Below are 26,291 nucleotides of genomic sequence, written 5' to 3'. Positions count from 1 at the left end.
AAGCCTGACTGAAAACCAGACTAGCTAAGTGAGGAGAGACACATTATTATATTGGCTCAGGGCAATGCATTTTTTTGTTCACAGCAACTCTCAAAAACCACCTCCTAGGAAAGTCTACTCAGTCAAAATATTGATAAAATCATGTCTTTGAAATCCTAAAAAATTAAAAAGTATATCATAGAACAAGAGTATTAAAAGCAAAATTTTAAAAAAAGACTTTCAGAGGCTAGATATCCATTCAACAAACAATTATTAAGTATCCATTATTTGCAAAACAATATTCATGGTGCTGAGGGCCCAAAAGTCAAATAAGGCATAGAATCTGCTTTCAAGAGACTTGCAATCTAATAAAAAGAATGAACAGCCAGGTAATTATGATATAAAATAGCATGTAGTTGAGTGCAAAAAAGAGGTCTGGAAAAAAGCCAAAAGAGAAATTCAAGGAGGAAGCGATTAATTTTGGCAGGGGAGGGGGACTTATTGAGAAGGTAGAACTCGAGTAGGGCCTTGAAGGAATGGAAGATTTTTAAAAAGCAGAAATGGGGTAAGGGTATAATGGAAGACAGGGAGACCATTCCAATAATAAAGCACAATATAAGGAAGATCATAAAGATGGAGGTGGGTAGGATGAGAATACTACACTAAGCAGACCATTTTGACTGGACAAATATGTATTAATCATCATAGGTAAATGGATCTCTTAAAACTCATCATAAAATACCCAACTGTCCTCAGTCCTCTGTTCCAGTTTTTAAGAATGAGCTTCCTAGATGCGTAACTTGTTATGCAGATAAAATCCTGTTATAATGAATAAATAACATTGCAGAGAATTATTCTATACAGAAAGCTATTTCCATATCCCAAAAGATGGCCCATGAAGTATTTTTTTGATCTACCTACAGGGCATGATTCATTCTTTATAAATGCCTTCCCTGGTCCCTGCCCAAGTAAAATCACAATCAGAAAAGAACTTGAATGATAGCTATTGATCTCAAAGGCATGAAAGGAGAGTTGATCTGTAGCCAATGAAGCTTAGTACAGTTTTATCCTTGCATTAAGGAGCAATTACTCTCCCACTGCAAGATCCTATCCCTAACCCAACCAACTCCCAGCTAAATTCCCAAATTATTCCCCACAAAAAGTGCAACTATGAGGAAGAAAGGAATGGGGGTAATACTGTTTAATTCAATTCAAAAAGCATTTACTGAGTGCCTACTATGAACAAGATACTACATTAGATGCAGGGGATTATGAGACAAAACAAAATCTTTAAACTTCCAGGACTTTATATACTCTAGTTTGACACCACTTCTTTCCACAGCACCATGCCTGACACATAATGTTTAATAAATACTTGTTGATTGATGGAATAGATTGGATGATCTCTAAGGTTTCTTCCAGCACTAAATCCTATGAGTACATGATTGATTGTTCTTTTCATCAGTATTATTTCATGTCTAGATGCTGCAGCTTGGACATGTGATTTTTTAAGGAATAGATCAATTTTTAATAAAATTTCATTACAACAAAATAATTAGATACCTTATAGATGTTGTTGTAATGGGGTTTTCCTTTTATCTGTCTGAAATCTCTCTTGATTTTGATCAAATTTTTCCAGTTATCTTCTCAGAGGAGAAGAACTAGTCATCCCAGTAAAAATCCTTGGTAAACTTGAATGCTGAAAATAAATAGTCCTGTAGCTTTCTTTGCTTCAGGTTAAAAAGAATTCAGTGACTCCTTTATCCCACAGTGGAAAAGATCCTCCTTAAACAACAAATGTTCCCCAGTAGGGTCAAATTAGGCATGGATGTGTTCACTTTAATTATATTAGAGTTATAACATTTTGATTTTTGGAGGGAAAAAGATCATATTTGATTCAGTTTGATAAACATGTAATAAGTATCAGCTATGGAGAGGAAGTGTGGTGTAGTGGTTAGAGAGCTGGCTTTGGAGCCAGGAAGACCTGTCTATGATACATATTGCCTATATCACCCTGAGCAAATAAATCCCTTCACCTCTGAACTTTCTGGGCCACTCCTTAACACTTGAAGTTGCAGAGAAGGGGCTGACCTCTTCTGCATTAGATTGTAAGCTCCTTGGGCAGGAACTGTCTTTTGCCTCTTTTTGTATCTCCAACACTGACCACAGCGCCTGCCACATTTGTTGTTGTTGTTCAGTCATTCAGTTGTGTCTGACTCTTCATCACCTCAAGGACCATACTGTCCATGGGGTTTCCTTGTCAAAGATAATGGAGTGGTTTGCCATTTTCTTCCCCGGTGGATTAAAAGGCAAACGGAAGTAAGGTGACTTGCCCTGGGTCATGCAGATAGTGTCCAAGTTCAGATCTGAACTCAGGTCTTCCTGACTCCAGGCCCAGTGCTCTATCTACTGAGCCATCTAGCTGTCTCTGCCTAGTAGGTGCTTAATAAACATTTATTAATTTATTGATTGACCTGCATTGGTGGTGAGAGTTTCCTCCAGGAAAACTGGAGTTACCTATAACAATGAAATTACGGGCCCAGTCCCTATCCCTGTGTACTAGCATGGTGCTAGGCAGTTGGCATTCAAAGACAAAACAAATAACAAAATAGTCCCTGCTCTCAAGGAGATTACATTGTATTGGGAAGATAGGAGACATACATTAGTAAGTAAATAAGATAGTGGTTCAAAGAATATTCAGTATAAGTCTACCCATGCTTTTCTGTATTCAACAGGTAAAGTGAAGTAGGTAGGGCCAAGAAAATACTACACACAATGACTACCACAATGAAAATGGAAAGATCAACACTATCAGCAACACAATCAAAACTGAATGCTGAAAATATAACGAGCAAACTTTGTCCCAAAGAAGATCGATGAAGAGGTACAGAACTATGAAGTGAAACATTTAATAATGTCAGACTTTTTAAATAAATTGGTTAGTTTTCTTGAACTATTTTCCCTCTTAATTTTTTTTGTTGTTATAAGGGATTGCTCTATGGGAAAAAGAGTGACAAGTGATACATTAGAAAATGAAAATGGTATAAAAACAAAAGATGTCAATACTCTTTTTTCAAAAAAAAAAAAAGAGAATAAATGGAAAGGTCTCCTATAGGAGGCAGCACTTGAGCTCCATCTTAAAGAAAGCTTGAAATTCTATAAGGTAGAGGTAAAAATGTGATCCGATATGGTGGGCCACTTGTGTAAAGGCAAAGAGGTGGGAGGAGGAACGTTATGTGTGGGGAATAACAATGAAATGGAAGGTTTGAGGAGGATAGCAATAATCCAACTCCTATGTGAAGTATGAATTTCCCCTGACAACAAGTTGACAAGTGGTCATTTAATCTCAGCTGAAAGCTATACTGTAATTGTAAGGGCAACTCATAGCTTTATGAAGGCAGCCCATTCCCATGGCAGCTAAGATTGCTGGAAATTTCTTGCTTATGTTGAGCTAAAATTTTCCTTCCCAAATCTCCTACTTCCTCTTCCTAGTCCTAACCTCTGGGGTTCAGCGGAACCGTCTAATCCTTTTTCCATATGGCTACCCTTTAAATATTTGAAGGCAGCAATCATGCATCTGCTAAGTAAAGTTACATTGATCTCATTTAACATATCTCTAACCGGTAAACTCAAAATAGAGAATCCAGGCTTGACCTTCAGCTATGTTAAAAAGCAAGTTTTATACAAACCAAATCCAAGTACCAAACGAAATGCCATTTAGCAGCCTGCATGAGGTACATGACACTTCTCCTTTCCATATTCATCTGCTACTTAAAATAGCAATAGAATACTGCCTAATACTAAATTTCCTTTGACATTATCTAATATTCACCAAGCATTTTATGAGTAAATATTATTAAGGCCATTTTTCCTGGTAGAAAACTGAAGAACCAAGGTTTTGAATGCATTTTTTATAGAGTCTGATCAGAACTAGAATTCAAGTTTTAGTACCAGCTCCCCATTTACTCTGTCATTTTGCTATGCTTCCTCTTTCGAGACAGAGAAGAAATCCTCAGTTTAAAAAAAAAGAAACATTTTTCTTCATCTAGTTATCAAAAAAAGGAGCTTGGTTTATTAACAAGGAATTTAGTTTTCATAAAATTAGCAAAAAGTAAGCTAAGTGATGACACTTAGTGATACTAAGTGACCCTGGGCAAGTCACTTACCCTGTTTACCTCAGTTTCCTCATCTGTAAAATGAACTGGGGAAGCAAATGACAAACCATTCCAGTATCTTTGCCAAGAAAATTCCAAATGGAGTCAAGAAGAATCAGACATGACTATTCAACTAAACAACAACAACAACAAAAATTAGCAAAAGAAAATCTCAGGAGGTCAGTGAACAGGACCTTGTACTCTCAGAGCCATAACTGAAAAGTAAGCAAAACCAGCATTCACACTGACCAATGTTGTCTTAAAGACTTAAGGCTAGTGGTGGTTTTCTTGCAAAACTGTGGCATTGAGAAAGCACAACTTCGTTTCCCAGTTCTGCCAATCAAACTATATATGAAAAGTACTATGAATGCGAGTTCTGTATTGTCATACGTCAGCCAGAAGAAATAAGAGTGCCTATTCTTCTGGGGCAAGGAAGAAAATCCTCAAAGCAGAATTGCATAATGTGTTGGAGCACAGTGTCCTGGTTCCTAAATGAGGATGTCACAGCCCATCACTATCAACCAGAAGAATTATACACAAAGTCATTAAACACACATATGCTCATGACACACCACCACCACCCCCTCACACACACACACACACACACACACACACACTAACGATAACAAAAAGACAACAGGATGAGTAGGAAACAGGTAAATAAAAGTTAATTCAGATCACAGTTGAGAGCCTCCAGACTAATGTGCTAATCTGACTGAATTTTAGTTTCAGGCAGATTCTCCATTACCTGATGGAGATCTCAAGACCTCTTAAATAAAAGCTTTCTTCTAAATAAGACAAGTCTTTTGTAGGCCCATTTTCAGTTATATTTGAAAAACAAAAACTTCAAATTATCAGAGAGGACAGAGAATAAAATTATTTTCTTGGTTTGGTTTTTAGCAAATGGAGCACCATGATTACATTGGCTATTAACAGTACAATCAACAAAGCAAGGTGCAATGCAAAGCTGGTATTAGGAAACAAAAGAAGCAAATTTTGCCAACTCCCAGAATTCCTAGCTAAAAACTTGGCGCACTTCTCTGCTAACTTGCAGTTCTAGGAAGGGCTCAGATGACTCTACAATGGTAGTTTTTATCACTGTCAAGCTTAAAGGAGCAATGTTATGATTCATGTGACTGTAAAAGAAGCTCTAGGCAAAAGATGGGTTTTTTAAAAAAAATTATTAGCTAGCTTTTTTTCCATCTTATATGACAACTTGATATTAATCTTCAGCACTCTGACTCTTCCTGTCATTGTCCCTGAATAAAAAAAAACTTATTTGTTCACATGCACTTGAATCCCAAAAGGGCAACATGACTAGCGCATATTCAAGGACCACTATAATGAATGATTTAGAAAACAATTAGTTTTTGTGTGTCTGTGACTAAAGCCACAATGATTATCAATAAATCAGAGAAGCATTATCACATCAATAGCTTCCCCTGCATGCCGCAGATAAAGAACATCCCTTCTACCAACACTTTAATCAGTGATATAAAGCACATATACACACATACCTACTCTCACTGTTTCATCCTGGTTCATTGCTTACTCTCCAAATACTTTCCCATTTACTCTTTCTATGTTACCCTTAAATCAGTTTGTATTGATAAGAAAGCTTTTATAGCCCTTAGTTTGGACATCAGTAAAGGCCACTGCCATTCATTTCATATTCATGATTGCAAACCTTATGGCAACCACTGGAGGCAGAGAGATCTCCTGATCTGAGATATATGATCCTGTCATATGAATCCTGTAAGAAAGGATTGCTTATTTGTGAGCCCAACAAGAGAGGCTTTGTTTTCTTTTATCACTTCATCTACTTCTTTCATGAAAACATGAAAGTTGGAAGAAAATATCACCTCCAGATCTTGCCTCTCAGTTGTTGCAGTTCTTGCTGATATAACATCCAAAAGTGGCTTCCTACAGTATGAGTGCATTTTTAGTGAACTTGCGAATTGGTCCAATCATTTTGGAAAGTAATTTGGAACTGTGCATCACTAAACTTCAACACATAATTATCCCAAAGAGATAAAAGAAAGCAAAAAGGGATACATATGTGTGTGTGTGTGTGTGTGTGTGTGTGTGTGTATATAGATATATGTATATAGTAACTGTGGGGCAAAGAATTGGAAACTAAGTGTGCCCATCAATTGAGAAATGAACAAATTATGATACATAAATGTAATAGAATATTATTATTGTGCCCTTAAAAATGAAAAAAAAAGTTTTGAAGAAACCTAGGTAGATTTGTATGAACTGATGCAAAGTGAAGTGATCAGAATCAGAGCAATTTATACGATAACATTTTAAAATCGGTTTTGAAACACTTAAGAACTTTGATGGATGATGACCAACTCTAATCTCAAAGAACAAGTGACGAAGCATGTTACCCACCTCCAGAGACAGAGAGATGATGATGATGATGATGATGATGATGATGATGATGATGGATCTCAGATGTGAAATTATATATATATATATATATTACATATTATACATATATATATACACATACATATATACATATGTTTTATATGCACAACATGGGAATTTGTTTTGTTTCACTATATGGCTTTGTTATATACTACAGGTTTTTTTTTCTATTTGAGGGCAAGTTAGAGAAAGATGGAGCCACCAAAAGAGAATGAAAGAAAACTAGAAGAAATCAAATATAAACAGAATAGTTTTAAAAATTATATGTTGAATTCATTATGTACTTAAAAAGAAAATCAAGCTCATTACGATGGAGATTCACAATTTCACATACAACTGTCTCCTTCCATTCTACAATGTATGTAAAAAAGCTTGCTTTGTTTGATGTTCACTAAATGAAGAATTTTTGAAATGAAATATTTTAAAGTAAATAAATAAATAAAAGTGGTCCCATTTTTTTCCCTTGTTCTTTTTTGTTCTCCCCGTCTCTGCTTATCACTAAACAAAACAGTAAAGATTACTCACTCGTTTTGATCAACACTCAGCCTCTCTCAACCCTGACTTGCTTGGTTTGGGCTCAGCATCAATGACAGTGGAAGATTTGTGGCATTCATTTCAGACAAGAGCTGGCAGATATGATTAAGCTACTGTGAGCAACAGTTAAAAGACTGTAGAAATGTTTGACATACCACAAGATCTTCCAGAATAAGAGAACCATAGGCCAGCAAACTTGACCTCCATTCTTGAGAAAATTCTAGAGCAAATCATTAAAGATATGGTTAATGAACACATAGAAAGGGCATTTTTGAAAACTAGTATGGCTTCATCAAGAGCAGGTAGTTCCACACTAACCTCATTTTCTTTTTTTTTTTTAAGATTACTAAACTAATAGATGAGAAGAATGCTATGAATATAGTTTACTTAGATTTTAGCAAAGTTTCTGTTAAAATATCTCAATATATTATTCTGGGGAGAAAAAGGAAAGATATGAACTAGACAGTATGTATTCATAACTGGTTTGGATGGTTGAACTCAAAGAGTAATTAGTAAAGGTTCGATGCCAACATGGTAGCCAGTCTCCAGTGGAGTACTCTAGGGATCCATGCTTAGCTCTGTTCTATTTAACAATTTTATTCATGACTTTGATGAAGGCATTGATGACATGTTAATCAAATTTGGAGATGACACAAAGCAGGAAAGGATGGCTCACATGTTGGATGAAAGAGTCAAGATCCAGAAACATAGTGATAAGCTAGAGTATTGGGCTGAATCTAATAAGAGAAAATTCAATAGAGATAAATGCAAGCTCTTGCACTTGGGTACAAAAGACTTCTGTGCAAGATGGGGGAAGCATCATTAGACAGCAGTTGTTTTGAAAAAATATCTGGGGACTTTCGTTGTTGTTGTTCAGTCATTCCCGACTCTTCATGACCCCATTTGGGATTTTCTTGGCAAAGATACTAGAGTGGTTGGCCATTTCCTTTTCCAGCTCATTTTTACAAATGAGAGAACTGAGGCAAACAGGGTAAAATGACTTACCCAGGGTTACACAGATAGTAAGTATCTGAGGCCAGATTTTAACTCAGGAAGATGAGTCTTTCAGACTCCAGGCCCAGTGTTCTACCACTGCACCACCTAGCTGCCCTCTGGGAACTTCCATGGACTACAAAATAAATAGTGAGTTACAAAATGAGAAAGTAGTATGATATGACACCCAAGAAAGCTAGAGGCATAACTTCCATAATAGGAATATAGTCCCACTACAGTCTGCCCTCATAAGACCTAATTTTGAGCATCATGCTCAGTTCTGGGCACCATGCTTCAAGGACACTGATAAGCTATAGACCATCCAGATGATGGCAAATAGGATAGTAAACAGCCTGGGGTTCGTGTCTCATGGCATCAGTTAATGGAAGTGAATATGTTTAGCTTGAAGAGAGAGAGACTCAAGAGTAATGTAATGTCTGCCTCCAAGTATTTGAAGGGATGGCATGTGAAAAGAGGATTAGATTTATTCTTTTGGATCCAGAGGGCAGAACTAAGGGCAGTATGGAAGATGCAAAGTGGCAAATTCAGGCTTGACCATCAGAAGAAACCAAAACATTTAAAGCTGGCCAGAGGTAGAATTGTCTGACTCAAGAGCTGATTGGATCTTTTTCCCTAGGGATCTTCAAACAGGATGGAGGACCATTTGTCAGATTGTTATAGTGAGATTTCCCCCTTTGCATGGCTTGGCAATAAATGGCTACTGAGATCCTTTCCAACTCTCAAACTGGTTCTAGGATTCCATGATCTATAACCTTGTTAGGGGGCAAGTGAGGTGGTTCAGCAGATAGAGTGCTAGGCCTAGAGTCAGAGAGACCTGAGCTTAAATCCATCCTCAGACACTCACTAGCCATGTGAGCCTAGCAACTCATTTAACCTGTTCGCCACAGGTTCTTCAATTGTAAAATGGAGATTAAAAACAGCACTTGTTTCCCAGGGTTATTGTAAGGATCAAGTAGTTGTAAAATGCTTAGCCTGGCATATAGTAAATGCTTAATTAATACTTGTTCCCACTTCCTTCCCTTCACCTACTTCTTGGTTATGTATTAACTTCTTTACATCCTTGACAACACAACAAGGAAAGAATATAATGATGACAGCAACATACAAGGAAACATATCTCCTCCAGGCCCTCTCTTGACCCTTCAAATGGAATTGGATTTTCTAAACTTCTTTCTCTCCTTACAGGCTGAGCTTCCCACTGGTATTGGGAAGATATCAAAAATCTATGTCTTCCTTGGTAGAGGAAGGAAGTATTCCAGAGGCATAAAAGTTCCTTAATATAATCCTGTCCAGAAAAAAGATTTGGTGAGATTTCAGAAGCTTAGAAGGTCAGTTCTGGCTCTTCGTCTTTCCCAAGTCAGAGAATCCCAGATAGCTGGGTTGGTTATGAGTCATGCCAAAGCTTCAAGTGCATTTTGCTTGACTCAGGGAGAAGTCTAAGTGAAACATGATCACCATTCCCTCAAGGTCCATCACAAATTCCTGAAATGGAATTAGAACTCAGGATCAAAGATGACCTGGAACTGGGTTGACTTTCTTGGGATGATTTAGATAAGAATCTTTAAATCTACCTAGGTCTCTGAAGTGTCCTGTCACCAAGGATGATATTTCCATTTGGTGAATGAGGAAACTGAAGTTCTCAAAGCTCATGCTTAAACAGTGCTTTGATATGGTTTCTTCATAATAGCTAATCAACTTTCAGATAGGCAATACAAGTACTATTAGTTTTATTCTACTAATGTGGAAATTTAGGTTCACTGAGGTTAAATTATTACATTATTTATGGTAACATAGATGTTGTCAGGAGAACTGGGTTGAATCTTGTGTCTAACCCAAGTCTTTTTATTATATTATGCCATCTTGAATCCATCATTCTGAAAGTTAGTAGTTAGGAACCTGCCTATTTATCTAGCCTTGCCAATACCATAATTACCAACTAACAATGATGTTTTACCTGGTAGCTATCTGCATTGTGAGAGTATGGAGTTGGAGGCAGAGTGATTCATGCTTCCCTCAGCTCATAATTGGCCTTGAAAAAGTGGGCCACAATGAGTCATCTGACTAGATTGAGAAGGCAGTTTTTCTGTTGTTAACAGGAATGGGCCTCTGGTTCAAAACTGATTTGGCCCTTATAAAGGCGCAACATTTCCCTTAGATCTGGCAAAGAATTTAAAAATCAAAATATGAGATGCCATCCTCAGTCCTCAGGGAAAGCTATGGAGTAGGCTATAAGAGACTCTGTCAAAAAGGAAGAAAATTACACTCAACTGACTAGACCTTGGTAGCAGTAGAAATGGCTTAAAAGATGAAAGTCCTTTGAATAAAGCATGTTTAGATTCTGCTTCCTAGCAGGCAAAACAACAGACAACAGCTCAGTTGCCTCTTTTTCCTGACGTGAAGAGCAACAAAGAGAAATATATCCATCTCTCCATCTCTTTCTTTCCCTACTTTTTTTTTTCCTTGTCTTTTTCCCTTTCTCTCTCCTTGGTTAGGAGCTAGAAAACCTACATGACGATGTATCAAGTTATGCTCCTGAGAGGTAATCTGATTTCATCCAGGAATAATTCTGGGTTTATATAGGTTTAATGTTCAAAATTTTATTCTTAACTTATAGAAGTCAGATTTGATGGATCTACTTGTAATGGACTAGAAATTTCCCCCAAAGAATTTCCATGTGCTTGCAAGTCTTTATTAAATATCTCTTTTTCACTGAAGTCAAATAAAAGCATCTGTTTTTAGAAAGCCAAATGTAATACTGTTTCTTGCATAGTGATACTCAAGTTGCTGGCATGTGTGTGTGTGTGGAGGTCACTTATATTTTAAAATCTTTTCTTAAAGATTAAATCTTAACAAAACTAGCAGAGAATGTATACATGAAGATTTAAAGAAGACAGGAGTCTAAAAACATTAGACAGAAGATAAAAAATGAGTAAGGTAGTATGTCAGAGAAATCCCTGGGACACATTAGTTCAGAGGAGCTCAGCTAGACTGAACCTTACTTGTTCCCCTGCCTTTTTTTAGCCTTGAGGATACACAATGCTGGAACCCCTGGAGAAAATTGGGAACAAATTTACCTCAGGCCCTGGAGAGCACAGGGGAGAGACTTTTACCAAAATCAGTAGCACCTCGATGGTGATGGCTACATGATGATCAGGAGCGGGATACTCATTGATTATCTAGAGTTGTCAGGTTCATTGGTTGGAGCAATAATGCAGGTTTTGTATTACTACCTTAAAGTGGTACCAACAATAGGAGAGATACATGCTTTTTATATTTTCATTTGATCTGGCTGTCCTGTTTGGGTGACCAGAAATTTTAAGGTATTTAGACAGTATTGGAAGATTCTGATCTTTTGTTACCAAGGATGTAGTGAGTTTAGACTATGAGGCAAAAGTAGTGTATCTCATGGGTTTGGGGAATATGGTCCTTCCTCTTTCATATACCAGCTGTGTGATGTTGGGTAAGTCACTTAACCTCTGTATCCCCAAGCAACTTCTCTCAGAAGAAATGTCAACCTGCATGGAAAGAGGAGTTCCTCAATAGGAAATTCCTACATAAATGAAGTCACAAATTAAGACCCTATCCATATCCCTGAAAAATGTTATGATGCTAAGGGAATTGATGCTGGATTATAGACTGGTCTAATGGTCATTTAAGATGATGGAACCGGGGGCAGCTAGGTGGTATGGTAGATAGAGCGCCGGCCCTGGAGTCAGGAGGACCTGAGTTCAAATCCGGCATCAGACACATAATACTTCCTAGCTGTGTGACTCTGGGCAAGTCACTTAACCCCAATTGCCTCACTGGAAAAAAAAAACCCAAAGATGATGGAACCCATCAAGCACTTAATTCCAAGTGAAATAGCCCTTCATTCAAGGACCTTACATTCTACCAGGGGAGATAAAATATACACATACAAATTAAATGCAGATTAATTTCAAGGGAAGAAAAACCCTAATGCAGGAGGTGGCATCTGAGCTGAGGAATCTGGATAAAAAGAGATTATGTAAATGTGTAATATCATCAGTCAGCACAGTTTTGTGACTTGCTCCAGTGACATTCATCAGTATACAAGGACAAGAGAATATAGATGATGAGGACAATTAAATATTCAACTTCACAAGACATCAGCAATGATAGCGTGAGAGGACAAGGGAATTAAGGACAGAAAAGTAGAGTTGGATTAGTGAGTTGGTGAAAGGAAGAAAATGAGGCCAGAAGGGGAGTACAAGATGGGAGAGAAGGGCACAGTGGAGTGACTGGAGGTCTTAATTCAGCTAAAGAATAGTTCTAGAAAACTAGAAGAGGGAAAGATAGAAGAACAAATAGAAGGTTGTGATTTAAGAGAGATATTTCACAGTTCTTGATCATAGAGGTAGAAGTTATAGATGAAGGTCAAATCAAGATGAAAGTTTTGAAGAAAAGTAGGAATTCTAAGAGACATAGGGGAGGCTGAAGCCCCTGGCAAGCATGAAGGATATTCTGTGCAAAAGCATGGAGATAGGATGTCATGTGTGATGAGCAGCAAGAATGCCAGTTTGGCTGCATTGTAGAATGTATAAAGTTCACTAATGTGTAATAAACCTGAAAAAAGCAGGTTGGAGCTAGGCTGTGAAGGACAGTAAATTACAAACCAAGGGGTTTGAATTTTGTCCTAGATTTGGAGCTGAAAGGGACCTTATAGTTCATCTAGTCCAAAGCCTTTATTTTACAGATGAGAGAACTGAATCCCAGAGAAGTAAGGTCACTTGTGCAAGGTCAAAAAGGTAAGAAGCAGCAAAGCCAGGATTTAATCAGAGAATTCACTTGTATATTACCTTTTGGAGCCAACTGAGTATTGCTGTAACAGATATTGGGAAACAGGTAACAAAGTAAAGGAAGTCAGTACATGTCTCATAGTCTTCCTAGAATTTCTGTCCCAATCTCTGTCTTCATATTTAGGGTCTTTAATATACCTATTGATGTCCTCCTAGTGGCCTCCTAGTTTATAAGTCTAATAACTTCCATGACCCACACTATATTTTCCTCTACCTCACCCACACCAGGGATAGTCTTGATCTGACCTTTACCCATAACTTCTACCTCTCTTAATGAAATGACTCTTAAATCACAACCTTCTTTGGTTCTTCCACCTATCTCTCTTATAGTTTTTCTCAAACTACCCTCAGTATGCATCAAGACCTCCAGTCACTCTACCCTGCCCTTCTCTCCCATCTTGGGCCCCTTCTCTGACCTCATTTTTTTTTTACCTTTTGTAGTCTTAACCTTATGGTTAATCAATTCAGCTACATATTGTCTTCTGTCCTCAATTCCTTGTCCCCTTGTGCTATTACTGCTCATGTTTTATGAAGCCAAATGCTAGGTTGTCCTCATCACATACCTTCTCTCTTGTTCTTGCATACTGATGAATGTCACTGGAGCAAGTCACAAAACTCTGCTGACTGGGGAAATCACAAATTTATATTATCTAGTCTAAACTGTACCTCTACTTCCCTGTGGCAATTCTCTTATGCTTCTCTGATTGACATTCTATTGCCCTCCTTGAAGCAACTATTACTGCTTTCTCTTGTCTTCCTCAAGCCTTTTATGTCACCCCTACTGCCACCCTCTAAGCAGAGGATTTTGATACAAAGAGATGGCCCATCTCCTTATCAAGTGCCAAACTTGTACTTGTGTTCTTCATGCCATCTCCTCTCATCTCCTCCAGAACATTGACTGCTGAATCATTTCCTCTCTTTCTTTCATTTTCAACTTCCACTTATCTACTAGCACCAGTAGATAAGTTATCTCTCTTGTCTGCAAGTTATCCACTTATATATTTGTTGCCAGCAAGCACACCCATTTCTCCTCTATCCTCAAAAATTTTCACTTAACTCTGCCATCGGTACCTCCAAATTCCTTCTCAGAAAATTGTCTTCAACATGACTTCAAGAGTCTGATGGCGAAGCTTGCTTTCTGTTTCCTGGAGGTTTGTAATAAGGCATTATGTTGTTAGACATGGCCAGTGTATTGATTTATTATGCTTTTCCTTTAATGAAGGAGGATTCTATTAGAGAAATGAGTCATTGAAAAGTGACAATATAAAAAATGGTGTCAATAAAATATTTTTAAAAAGACAACTCAATCCCAATGAGAAAGAGATCATGAGTTTTTTAATAATAGAAAATTTAAAAAGAACAAAAGAAAGAAAATTTTCTTAGCAATTCTAGCAAAAAAATATGGGCATAAAGATTTTGGGGGGGTCAGTTGTATTAAAAGTATATTTTAGAGTAATGGCAAAAACCTGAATATACTACAAAGGGTGGAAAAAAGGTCAATTATTTTTGTTCTGATGAGCTGCAGGTGGGTGAGAACATACCAAGGGGATAGCCCCAAGAAATAGAATATGAAGGACTGAACTGAGGAAAAGCAGTTGGGAAGTTCTGGTTGGTATGTTTACTTAGGTGGTATTTAAAACCTTGACAGATCTAAGACATCTCCAAAAGTCTCATGATGGAAAATGCTATCCACATCCAGATAAAGAATTATGGAGTTTGAATGCAGATCGAAGCATCCTATCTGCTCTTTTTTTCCTTCTGTTTTGTTTTATTTCTTCTTTCTCATGGTTCCTCCCATTGGTTCTAATTCTTCTTTACAACATGACTAATGTGAAAATATGTTTAATAGGAATGTATATGTAGAGCCCATATCAAATTTCATGCTGTCTTGAGGAGGGAAGTGGGGAGGGAGGGTGAGAAAATTTAAAACTCAAAAGCTTATGGAAATGATTGTTGATAATTCAAAATAAATTAATAAAATTAAATTACAAAAATAAAACCTTGAGAAACTTATTGTGGTTCATGTTTAAAATCTGTGGGTATGAAAAGAAAATACAGGTGAGAGATGTCTTGATCAATTGTTCTTTGACCAATCATATCCATGCATGTGTGACCTGGCATATGCATGTGTGTATGTTCCTATGTATACGTATGGTTGATTCTCAGATAGCATTTTCTTTGGGATTAATAATTTCTGTTTTCACAAATTCAACCAGGTTGTCTTTAAGTTTATAAAGCATGGTCTAATTCTTAGGTCTAAAATGCTGCCTAAAAGCAAATATTCAGAATATTTATGAAATAATGTCAATTTTAGAGAAGTCAGCTGGTAAATAAGGATTTGATTAAAATCTGATACTGGAGGGAAAAAAAACACACTACTTAATTTTTATATTTCAGTTATTCAACCTGCCCAAAGGAGATAATAATACATTAACACGTGTTATTATTTAACTCTGCACACTGGTATGTATGACTGTCAGATTGATGTGCAAATGAATATAATTACAGGGCCAGGAATTCATTGCGGGGTGTGATTTACATCCAAAAAAATGAAGAAATAAATGCTTAAGCCACAAAAGTAGTTTATGCTTTTACCTACTAAATTTTATTATGTCTAAGAGTACTTACAGGCCTACTAATCTGAACTGGGAACAGCAATCCTCCATCCCCATTAATGATATTCTTCCCCTCTAAGATCATCTCTAATTTACTCTGTACGTAACTTGGAAGTGCACAGTGGTTTGCATGATGTCTCCACATTAGAATGTGAGTGTCATAGGGTAAAAGACTATGGTTGCTTTTTTTTGTGTGTTGCCAATGCATAGCATGAGTAATTTAAAAATGTGTGCTGACTGACTAGATCATGTTCTCCAACTACTTGCCCACAGGGCTTGTCCCTGTTACCATTCCTTCCGTGGAGAATCTCATTCAGGTGGGCATTTTTAAGGAAAAGATAAAGTATCTCAGATCTTCATTTCTAAAAAGAAATCAGTCTTCCATCAGTGTGTTTCCTCGACTTATTTCCAGACTTTTGGTCCTGAAATGTGGAGGAAATAGCATCAGAATATGTGTCATTGGTGTTCCTACAAAAGCAAAACCAAGAACTAGAAAGATGAAATCACAATGTCAAGTTCTTATGGGCTCAAGTGGCTGTTTCAAACCATGCCAGAAATAGGTGGGAGCCTTTGATTGAATCACCTTAGGTCTCTTCATATCAGAAAGCATATAAGCTGGTGGGTTTGGGGAGGATTTGGGGAGCAGAGGGGGAGGGATGGAACCAGAGTCAGCTGAAGGAATGTATATGTTTCCCTGACCATCTTCCATTTCCTGGAAATATGGTTGGGATTTCATATAATGTTAAAAGGAAAAGGAATTCAAATGTCATCCAGTCCAGTCCCCTCATTTTATAAAGAAAACTGAATATAAAAGATATACCCAAGGTCAAACATCTAGTTAGCGGTAGCAGCTGTATTTAAAAAAAAAAACATGCCTATGATCCCTGGCCAAGTGTTTTCTTGTGGGGGGATTTTTCCCTACTATACTATGACTTCGGTTTTTCAGGGAGGAGATTGGCATTTGATCAAAAAGAGGCTTCTAAGGAGGGTCTAAGCCACATCTGGCAGTATGATATAGTAGAAAGAACACTGGCGACAAAGTGAAAGGACTTGGGTTCAAATGTTACCTCTGATGCTTATTATCTATGTGACCTTGGGCAAGTCTCTTAACCTTGTAGGGCTTTTTAGTTTCCTCATCTGTGAAATGAGAGAGTTGGACCAGATCAGTGATCTCCAAAGAATATGCAAGATCATCTACTGGGATTCAGGAAGAAAATGTATTTATTTTTAATCTTTAAAAATAAATTAAATTTGACTGATATTTAATATGTGGATTGACAGTGGTATTCTTACTTGCTGCAAATATCAGCTAGTCACGTGATATGTAGGGCATATGAGATATCCTCAAGGAGAAACAGGAATTACCCCACATGGAAGGGTTGAAAATGGTGTACTAATTCCTTCATTTTCAGCATATTGCCATGTATTACAGTTTAATGCGCCTAGTTAAATGGATTTCTGGATGATATTACCTAGTTTTAACTGAGCTAACCCTCACAAAATGGACAAGCAGCTTAAAAAGATTCCTGCAAAGAAACAGTGGATTGAAGATAACACTAGTAATTGGAGCATGTGATCAACAAAAATGGGGCAAAACTAACCCTTCTCCTACTTCTAATAAGAGTTCTCCATCAGCCAAATTTGAAGTAAAACAATGACAGCCTAGTAATTCTGAGAAGAAGTCAGATGGAAAGTAACATCTTTTGTACCCCATGAAAATGAGCAGGCTATCTCATGGCAAATCTTAGGAAAGCTGCCAAACTTAAAAGATGTTATACATTTTTCTTTTACAAAAAGACAAGCTTCCGAGGTTTATTGACTTTTTCTGTGATGACAAGTAGCTGTCAGGGATATGCAGATTTGCAGATAAATTTGGGAAAAACCATGCATTTGTCTCTTTTAAGATAAAAGCAACATTATAAAAATTAGTGAGAAAAAAGAAAAGGAAAAAATGAGCTAGAAAGCAACTGATTTTTTTGTGCTATGGATAGAGCTTTTTGAAAAAACATACTCAGAAATGTTTCCATTATTATATAATTGTGTTGCTGAAAATGGCATTTTTTAAAAAATCATCTATCTGCACACTTTAAAAAACAGCAGAATTTTTACCTATTAAAAATCTTTCTTCTTGTTGAAATTCAGTGGAATTTCAATGATAATCTTTGCCTAATTGGTGGATGGAACTGAAGAATGAGTATTACGATTTAGCAAGCACATCTAATGACATGCTATTTCTGTTTGACTCTAGTTATCACTTTGAGCTATCTTTTTCAGCTATGACAGCTAACAAAACTCAATTTAGAATCAGACCTTTGACTTGCTATAGCACAAAGAGTTAAACCCATATTTTAAAAAATAAGGAAGAAAATTCAATCACATTGCTCTCATTAAATATATCATCATTAATATTTTAGTAGACAAAAGTATTATACCATTCATAAATAATATAAATTTTAAATTACTTAAAATATTTATTATATCTTCAACTTATTTTAATGATAGTAGCTAGCATTTATATAGCACTTTAAGGTTTGCAAAATTCTTAAACATCTCATTTTAGCCTCATAACAACCTTGGGAAGTAGATGCAATTAACCCTATTTAACAGATGATGAAACTGAGGCTGTAAAAGTTTAAGTGACTTGCCTAAGATCACATAGTAAGTGTCTTCGGTTAGGTATCTCAAATCTCAATGACCCCAGGTCCAGTACTCTATCAACCCCACCTAGCTATGTAGAACTTATGTTCTATTTTCATGTGTGCTTTATAATTTATGTGATATATTAGTATAGGAAGGAAAAAGAGCTGGCCTTGAAGCCTGGAAAACCTGGATTCAAGTCTTGCCTCTTACGCATACTGGATGGGTGACCTTGGACAAGCCATTTAACTTCTCTGTACTCTAGGCAGCTCTCCAAATTGCAGAGGAGGTACCAGTCTGCATCATTAGAGGGAGTTTTCTCACTCCAGAATTCCCTGTACCAAAAAATCACAGTACCAGTCTCTAATCCTATCCCTTTCAGTAGAGTTGGAATTGCATGTAGTTTAGAAATAAATGTATATACAGTTGGGCATCAAGGTGGTTGCCGTGGATAGAGCACCAGGCCTAGAGTCGGGAAGACCTGAATTCAAATCCAGCCTCAGACACTTACTAACTGTGTGACCCTAGGCAAGTCACTTAACTGTTTGCCTCAGTTCCTGTAAAATGAACTGGAGAAGGAAATGGCAAACCACTCCAGTGTCTTTGCCAAGAAAATTCCAAATGAGGTCATGAAGAGTCAGACATGACTGAAAAATGACTGACTGATATACAGTTAGAGTACATGCTCAAAACATTTTACTGTTGGGCTGTGTGATTATAAGATTTAGAAACTATTAGACTAGATGAACTCTAAGGCCTCTTCTGGCTCTGGATCTCTGATCCAATGTCATGGAGCCTTTGACACAATTTGCATATACACCTTCAGAGAAATGGTGGATGATAATTCCAGACTTTGGGTAGGGGATATGATACAGCTCCTGGGCATATTTCAGTCTCTCTGTACCTAAAGACTTGGTACCACTGGCCATTTGAGTATTCATTAAAGAAAGCCAAAAGCTTCTTATTATCCTTTGAAATAAATCAAATCAATATCCCACCACTTGGGAGAATGTCAACTACCAATGTCTAGTTGTTTTCCTTGGTTTTATTCATGGAAAGTCTGTGCTTATGGAATGAATTCTGAAAGTTTCATATACCCCAGCCATTTCAAGTTTCATGGCTCATCTTCACAATTCAGTAGTCAATTAAATGTATAAATTGTTTTTACTATGCTCAGACCCTTAAACACTTCATTGTTTAAAGATTTCAAAAATCTAATCTAAATACTTTGACCAAAGCAGCTTAATTTACATTTCACATTGTTCAGTCATTCATTGTATTTTCAGTATATAGGATCCACGGATTGCTTTTGGTTTTCAACCAGAAATGGATTTTTATACTATGGTATGATATACCATAATATATACCATTTATATGTACGCCATATATATATACCAAAATACACCATTTATAATATGTTATAATTACCATTGGTAATTAGCAAGAGTCTTCTGAAAGGTCTATCAGCTGGTTTCTTGTTATTCAATATGTTTATAACATCATAGGTTTTTGTGTCTGGTGTTTAATTTTAATTTTAATTACTTCATTGGGCTTTATCCCAACACATTCTCCCCCCTACTACTAGTGAGATAGGTTTGTTTAGGGGCAACGAATGGATTGAATAGGTGATCTACAAGGTAGGTTTATATAACTGGTCCAATCAAAGTGTCAGTGACTACACCAGATGCTAGGGATACAATTACAAAACATGAAACAATCCCTATTCTTGAGGAATGAAGGACACAACACATGCACATATAAGTATATACGGAATAAGTACAAGGCAGCTAGGGGCTGAGAGCATTACAAGGTGGAAGATCAGGAAAGTCTTCCTGAAGCAGGTGCTTTTACTGAGACAAAGGAAGTGGGGGTTCTATTAGGTGGCGGGGGAAGGGGAGGGAATAAGCATTTATTAAGTTTGTTCTCATTTGATCCTCACAGCTCTGTGAGATGGGCACTATTATTACATTTGAGTCTTATTTATTTATGCAACTGAGTACTATACAATTATTTATACAATTGAGTATTAACTCCATTTCACAGTTGATGAAACTGAGACAGACAGAAGTTAAGTGACTTGACCAGGGTCATACAATGAGTAGGCGTCTAAGGCCATTTTTGAACCCAGATCTTCCAGGCCGAGGGCTCTATCCACCAAGTTACCTATCTGCATCTAGCTGCAGTGAGGAAGAAGTGCATTTCAGGGATGAGGGATAACTTTGCAAAAGCCTGGAGATGGAAGAATGCAGTGTGTGAGGAATTGAGAGAAGGCCATTTTGGCTGGGCCATAGTGCGCAGAAAGGGGAATAATATATAATGAGGTTGGAAAGATAGGTCAAGATCAGGTTGTGAAGGGCTTTAAAAGCCAAACAGAGGAATTTATGTTTTTTTCTAGAGGTAATACTAAGCCAATGGAGTTTATTGAGTAGAGGAGTAATGTAGTCAAGTCTGCACTTGAGGAAAATCCCTTTGGCAGCTCTGTGAAGAATGGATAGACTGGAGAAGAGAGAGACTTGGGGGATCGACACCAATTAGGAGAGCATCACAATAGTCTAGGTGAGAGCTGATGAAGGGCTAAATTAAAGACTGTGATTAAAGAGAAGACTGAATGAGAAAGATCCTGTGGAATTAGAAATAGCAAAATTTGATAACTGATATGAAGTCAGAACATTTTCAGATTTGGTAAAGAAAAGCACTGGCCTGTCTTTCCAGCCATATTATGCATTCATTATTTCCCTCCCTGCACTCTACAACCCAGTCAAAATGGTATCTTTCAGTTCCTCACTGACAATTCTCCTTCCCCATCCCTATGCCTTTACAAGGCTGTCCCCCATCCTGGAATTCACTTCTTTCTCTGCCATCTCATAGACAGCTATAGGTATAAAAAGCATTCACACTGCTTTAGAAATGAAACTAAATGCCTCTTTGCTTTCAATAGGTATGAATAAATATACAAACTGGTTTTTTCATATTATTGTATTCTAAAGGTAATTATTTTGAACATATGTTTCTTGAGGTTGGAGATACAACACAATTCCACATGCATCTTCTGGGCTAGCTGCAATAGTGTGCAGAAATTTCCGGCCAGTCATGGATCTTCTGCAAAACCGATTCATACGCCCTTCGATTTGGAGGCTCCAAACTGGTCGGCACAGGATCCAGAATACATAGGGCTTGAAAATGGATGCAAATTACAATAAAGATGAAGCCCTTCTTAATTTTGACATGTCTGTCTGCTTTCTTCTTTATGAACATAATTATTCTGGCAGATTAAGAACAGGTGGGACCCATGGGCAATGCAGACACAAGGGACTGCCTCCAATGATGATGAGTCATTATTACAGTTGAATTTGTGTAATGCAAAATGGAGATTTCAAGGGCCCTCAAATCTGTGGGGGCCTGGGGCAACTGTTCATTTTATAAAATTCTAAATTCAATCAGCCTTTGGTCTTATGGAATAAAAGGCCTCTCTTCCTAGTCTTAGCTCTTAGTAATCTATTTTAATTTTTTAGGATGACTATCTTAATTTAATTATCCTTTTTTTAAAAATAGTGTTTACACTGTGTTTTTTTTTCTCTATAGGAAAAGATTGAGACATGGTGTACTAACTAGATGGTCAGAAAAAAAGATATAAAATCTTGATATTATTGATTTTTCCTTTGATAGTTATAAAATCAAGATTTTTTAAAAAAAATTCACTGATAAATAATGTGCATGTTGTAGCACTGTTTGATTTACCAAATTAAAAGTTATAGATACAAGCTTAATTTCTACAACTAAAAAAATCCATAGAAAAACTGCACAATACAAAATCACTTATTTCAATCAAAAAAAGTATTTTATAGTTTTGTATAAAAATTCAAGTTCATCACCATTATTATCATCCTAAAAAGCTAATCCAGGCCATTTTTCCTTTTCTACTTGGAAATATAGAAAGTGCATAATCCGTTTAAATATCTGACACTATATATTACTCTATTTCATTGTTCTATTCTTTCAAAAAGGAAAATATATCACAATACAAAAACATCTACCCCCAAAAAAGGGTTTCCAGTGAATAACTCCAAACCCTGAAATTTCCATTCTTTTAGTCTGATATCTAAGATACATTACTAGCAAGAATCATTAAAAATAAAAAGGATCACCCTTTTTTTTGTAACTCACAGTTGCCTAAATTAAAGAAACAAGCTCCAAATCTAGTACACTACAACGTTTTTATTTTTGCCTTGGTCCAAACAGCTTTCAAAGAAAAACATCATCTGTGATGTACCAAAGCAGTAACAGCTGTGGTTTCTCCCTCCTAGGTTTACAAACAGATCTAATCTAATTGATGAGTTTTTGCTTAAATAAGCACTGGTATACATGCTGTGATACATGTGGTCATAGGGAAACCTCAGCAATTCCGCCAAATTATTGGTTGTATGGTTAAAATAGTCTGTATTCCAGAATAGCCTTCAAAAATGGTAGGTGTTTCCCTGCCACAGCTGCATAGATGAAGAGACCATTTTCACTGTTCAAAAGACACAATGTAAGTAAAGGAATAACAACAATTAAGCTCATTAAGAAGACTTTAACTTCTTCCCAAATCTGATGTGATCACTAATGAAATTTCTCACCAGAAGATTTATATAAAAATAGGAGCTAGAGTTTAATTTATAGAAATTAGGGTATTTTTTTTTCTGTAACAATGATATGCAGGGCCTTTTATGGTGCAATGATACACAAAGTATCATGACATCATTTACTATAACCTCTATGAGGGCTGGGATACTGTCCTCTCTTCCTTCATATGAGTCCCCTGACAACCTTAGAACACTTAAGTCAAATGATTATGCTAATCATAATTAGTAGGATTTTGCCAGAAAAGCTGAAAGCTCCTCTGACCATGGAGAGGCAACTATCATTTTAAGCGTGTCATGAAAACTAAATTTGACTGTTTCAATCCATGACGTTGAGAAATCAGAAACGATTTAGGTCTGGTTTTGGTTGTGTTGTTTGCTTGTTTTCTGGGCATTTGATTTTTGGATTAGCTGTTGTCTGCATTTACTGGCAACCAAATTTCATTAAACTAACAGTATTAGGGGAAAACCTTTGGAATGGCTTCAAGAAATAAAATTATTTCCTTTTGTTTTGAAGGGACATCATTTAATAACATATGCTTTATAGAACTTTTATATCTAAGCTCTTAGAGAGGTAGTATTCTTTATATCCCCATAACATCGATGAAAGGTAAGTGAGAGGAGAGGAGGAGGTTTCTCATATTTCAGAGATGGAGAAACCAAAATATGGAGAGGCAAATAACTAGTCCAAGGTCAGACAGTCCATAAGAGGCAGGAGGACTAGAACCTTTGTCTCTGGAGTGGACACTCATTTCTGATGCCCACTTGCCCCCCCCATTCACCCTGCAGTCTTTTGTTCAGTCAATAAGACAATAGGGGAAAATATCAATCGACGAGCTTTAATAGAAAAGCAACCTTTTGAAGGAGATATAAAAATGTACAAATACACATGGAATATGCTTCTTTGTGGCTATGCAATATTCAATAAGTTTTTTAAAGGGAGAAAATGTAGCATAAAACGTTCAATATCAAAATGAAATATAAAGGAACCATGAGGAGAGATTATATTGGGGGAATGAGGGCTGTGAAAGCACTTAGTTTTACTAAGAATAATAAAAGGATACTTTTCCTCTAGACAGCACCTCTCATAAACCTCATTGCATCTGGTCTCGGATCTTTGTCATATAAACTTGGCCAGGGGAGGGGATGGAATAGGACACTGAAGGTTTCATTGAAAAAAAAAAGAAACATCTTACTTAAAGAAATTTAAAAATTATTCTGCAGATAAGATTACACTAAAGTAACTTTTTAATTAAGTTCATTAATCAGATCGTGCTTTCTAAAACATTATATTCATATAATGTTGCCAAAAAATGAAATGTTGAGGGCAAAGGAAAGAGAGAGAACATGGATATGCTTATTTTCTTTTTAAAACTCCCCCCAATTTCCTTCTACCACTGCCGGAGAACACCGTCCACTGCCTTCCCAGTTGGAAGTTGCTGTGACTCTCCCGCACTGCAGCGCAATGCAGAGCAGGGACAATCCCAGCCAGCAGCCCCCAATCTCTCTCCCTGGCTTTCCTCGCCCTGCTGCTTCCACAATCATCCCGACGGCTCCTAGATCTACAGAGTCATCATTCTCCTGGCGCCCGTGGCCGGGAGCACCAGCGAGTATCAATCACTGGAAATTCTTTGACGCACACACTCATTCGCTCTCTTACCCAGGCTGACACTGTTTCTTCCACTCTCCACCAGTCCTCGCCAGCCTGCATCGCGAGCGCCCGTATGTACACACACACACACAACACACACACACACACACACACACACACACACACACACACAAATACAAACACACACATCACATACACACACCACATACACGCTCTCACTCAATCCTCCTGCCTAGCTGTCAAAGAAGCAGCCCTGCTCCGCATGACTCAGCCCTCCCCCAACCTGTTCTGCCCCACTGGAGGAGGGGAGTGGGGAATGGAAAGGGGTGGCCACTACAGGCTTAGTGAACTCCTGCAGAAGTCTGTCGGAATCGCTGCAGCCTCGCTAGCGCAGCGTTCCTGGTTCTGCAGTATGGTCTCCGCTCCGCCTCCACTTTGCCGCCTAACTTTCACTACCCGCTACCGCAGTCCCAGTGGTCCAGCCAGGGTGGGTCAACCTCAAGCCAACAACCAAGCACGCGCCTGAGAAGAGCCTTTTCCATTTCCAAAGAGGGGAAGAGGGGCAAGGGAAGCAAGGGCGGAGGGAGGGCTACTGGGAAACCAGCAAGGAGAAAGGGCGGGTGAGGTGCAAACACCTTACTAGAGATATTTGCTGTGCACCACAGGTATTTGCGAGTAAGTACCGGCATAGCACAAAGATGGCTTTTATCCTTCCCTCTTACTCTCAAGGTTTTCTTTACAAAGATGAGTTGTACAGTCCGAGCTAGATGGGTCCTGCCACTGCTACGCCTACTACACTCACCCACCCACGTCCGCAGCAGCTGGTTACCCACAAAAAGTTGACCCAGAGGCTGAAGGGGCAAGTTCAGAGGGGTTCGAGGTTGTATTTCCTCTCATCCTCTTTCCATTACCCGTGACAATAAGAAGACAGGTAGATTCTTGGGCAAAAGGAGGCTAAAGTGACACCCCACCTAAAATAGTGTCCACGGAACTATTATTCCCCTTTTCCCCAACCTGAGCCCCAGGGGTATCCCAGAAGAACCTTCCCCTCATTCCCAGTAAATGTAGGCACTCGCTATACTTTTAGCGGTTGCCCCAGTCCCTCACCTGTCTCTACCCCTTTTCCAATCTAAGCCCGGGATCCCGATTATTTAATTCTCGGGAGCAGCAGCCCCAGCTGCTGGTGTATGCATGTGTGCGTGCGGGGAAAAGTTGAACATCTCCAAAGCCTGGCCCCTGGTAAACCTGCAAAAGTTGCCCAAACTGCAACCTGGGAATTCCCAGTAAGGGAGAAGAGGGCAAAATGAATTCGTAGCAGCAATTCCACTGTGGCCCGAGCTCCCTTCTCTCACTTACCCGCTCCGAAGCTGAGGGAACTCCCACCCTCTGATCGAGGCGCAGCAGATGTTGTCGAGGCTGCTGCTCTGGTCGCCTGGTCCCGCTCCCTCCCCAGGGCTCCCTCTCTCGCTCTCTCTCTCTCCCTTTGCCTCTCCTGCGGCTGCTCGCGCTCTCAGCTTGTGCAGTGGTGAATCCTCCCTAAGGAGCCCGTGAGTGTGTCACAGGAGAGAGGAGGGGCGGGAAAGTGGCTGTGGGCTTTCACTATGCAGTCCTCCTCCTCCCTCTGCTGCAGTGGTAGAGAAGCTTGAAGAGCGAATACGAGAGAGAAGGAGGGAGTCATGGAGCGCGGAGGTGGGCCGTGGGGGTGGAGAGCAGCGCACGATCAGAAGCGAGGAGAGGGAGGGAGGGTCACTGAAGGGGCAACCCCGGGAAGCTAAGATGCAGGGTGGCAGCTCACAAAGATGAGTTGTTTTAAAAACGAGGGCTAGGAACTGGCATTTACTTAGAGGCAAGTAACTGAACTGTGCAGGGACCGC

The 26,291-nt window shown here is 38.2% G+C and overlaps 1 protein-coding gene across 1 annotated transcript in view; it reads right to left on the bottom strand.

Annotated features, from left to right (window-relative positions):
• The window catches only part of SV2C (synaptic vesicle glycoprotein 2C), a 272,446-nt gene extending 246,415 nt beyond the window's left edge, over positions 1–26,031 (bottom strand). The window contains exon 1 of the mRNA XM_020998499.2: positions 25,774–26,031. The gene's annotated coding sequence lies outside the window, so the exon portion shown is untranslated. The remainder of the gene's footprint in view (positions 1–25,773) is intronic.
• Between the last annotated feature and the right edge of the window lie 260 nt (positions 26,032–26,291).

The sequence above is a fragment of the Phascolarctos cinereus genome, unplaced genomic scaffold (assembly GCF_003287225.1).
Source record: "Phascolarctos cinereus isolate Bilbo 61053 unplaced genomic scaffold, phaCin_HiC Scaffold_4;HRSCAF=312, whole genome shotgun sequence".
NCBI lineage: Eukaryota > Metazoa > Chordata > Mammalia > Diprotodontia > Phascolarctidae > Phascolarctos > Phascolarctos cinereus.
Note: the sequence above shows the minus strand (reverse complement) of the source record. Positions and strands in the feature narration are given on the sequence as shown.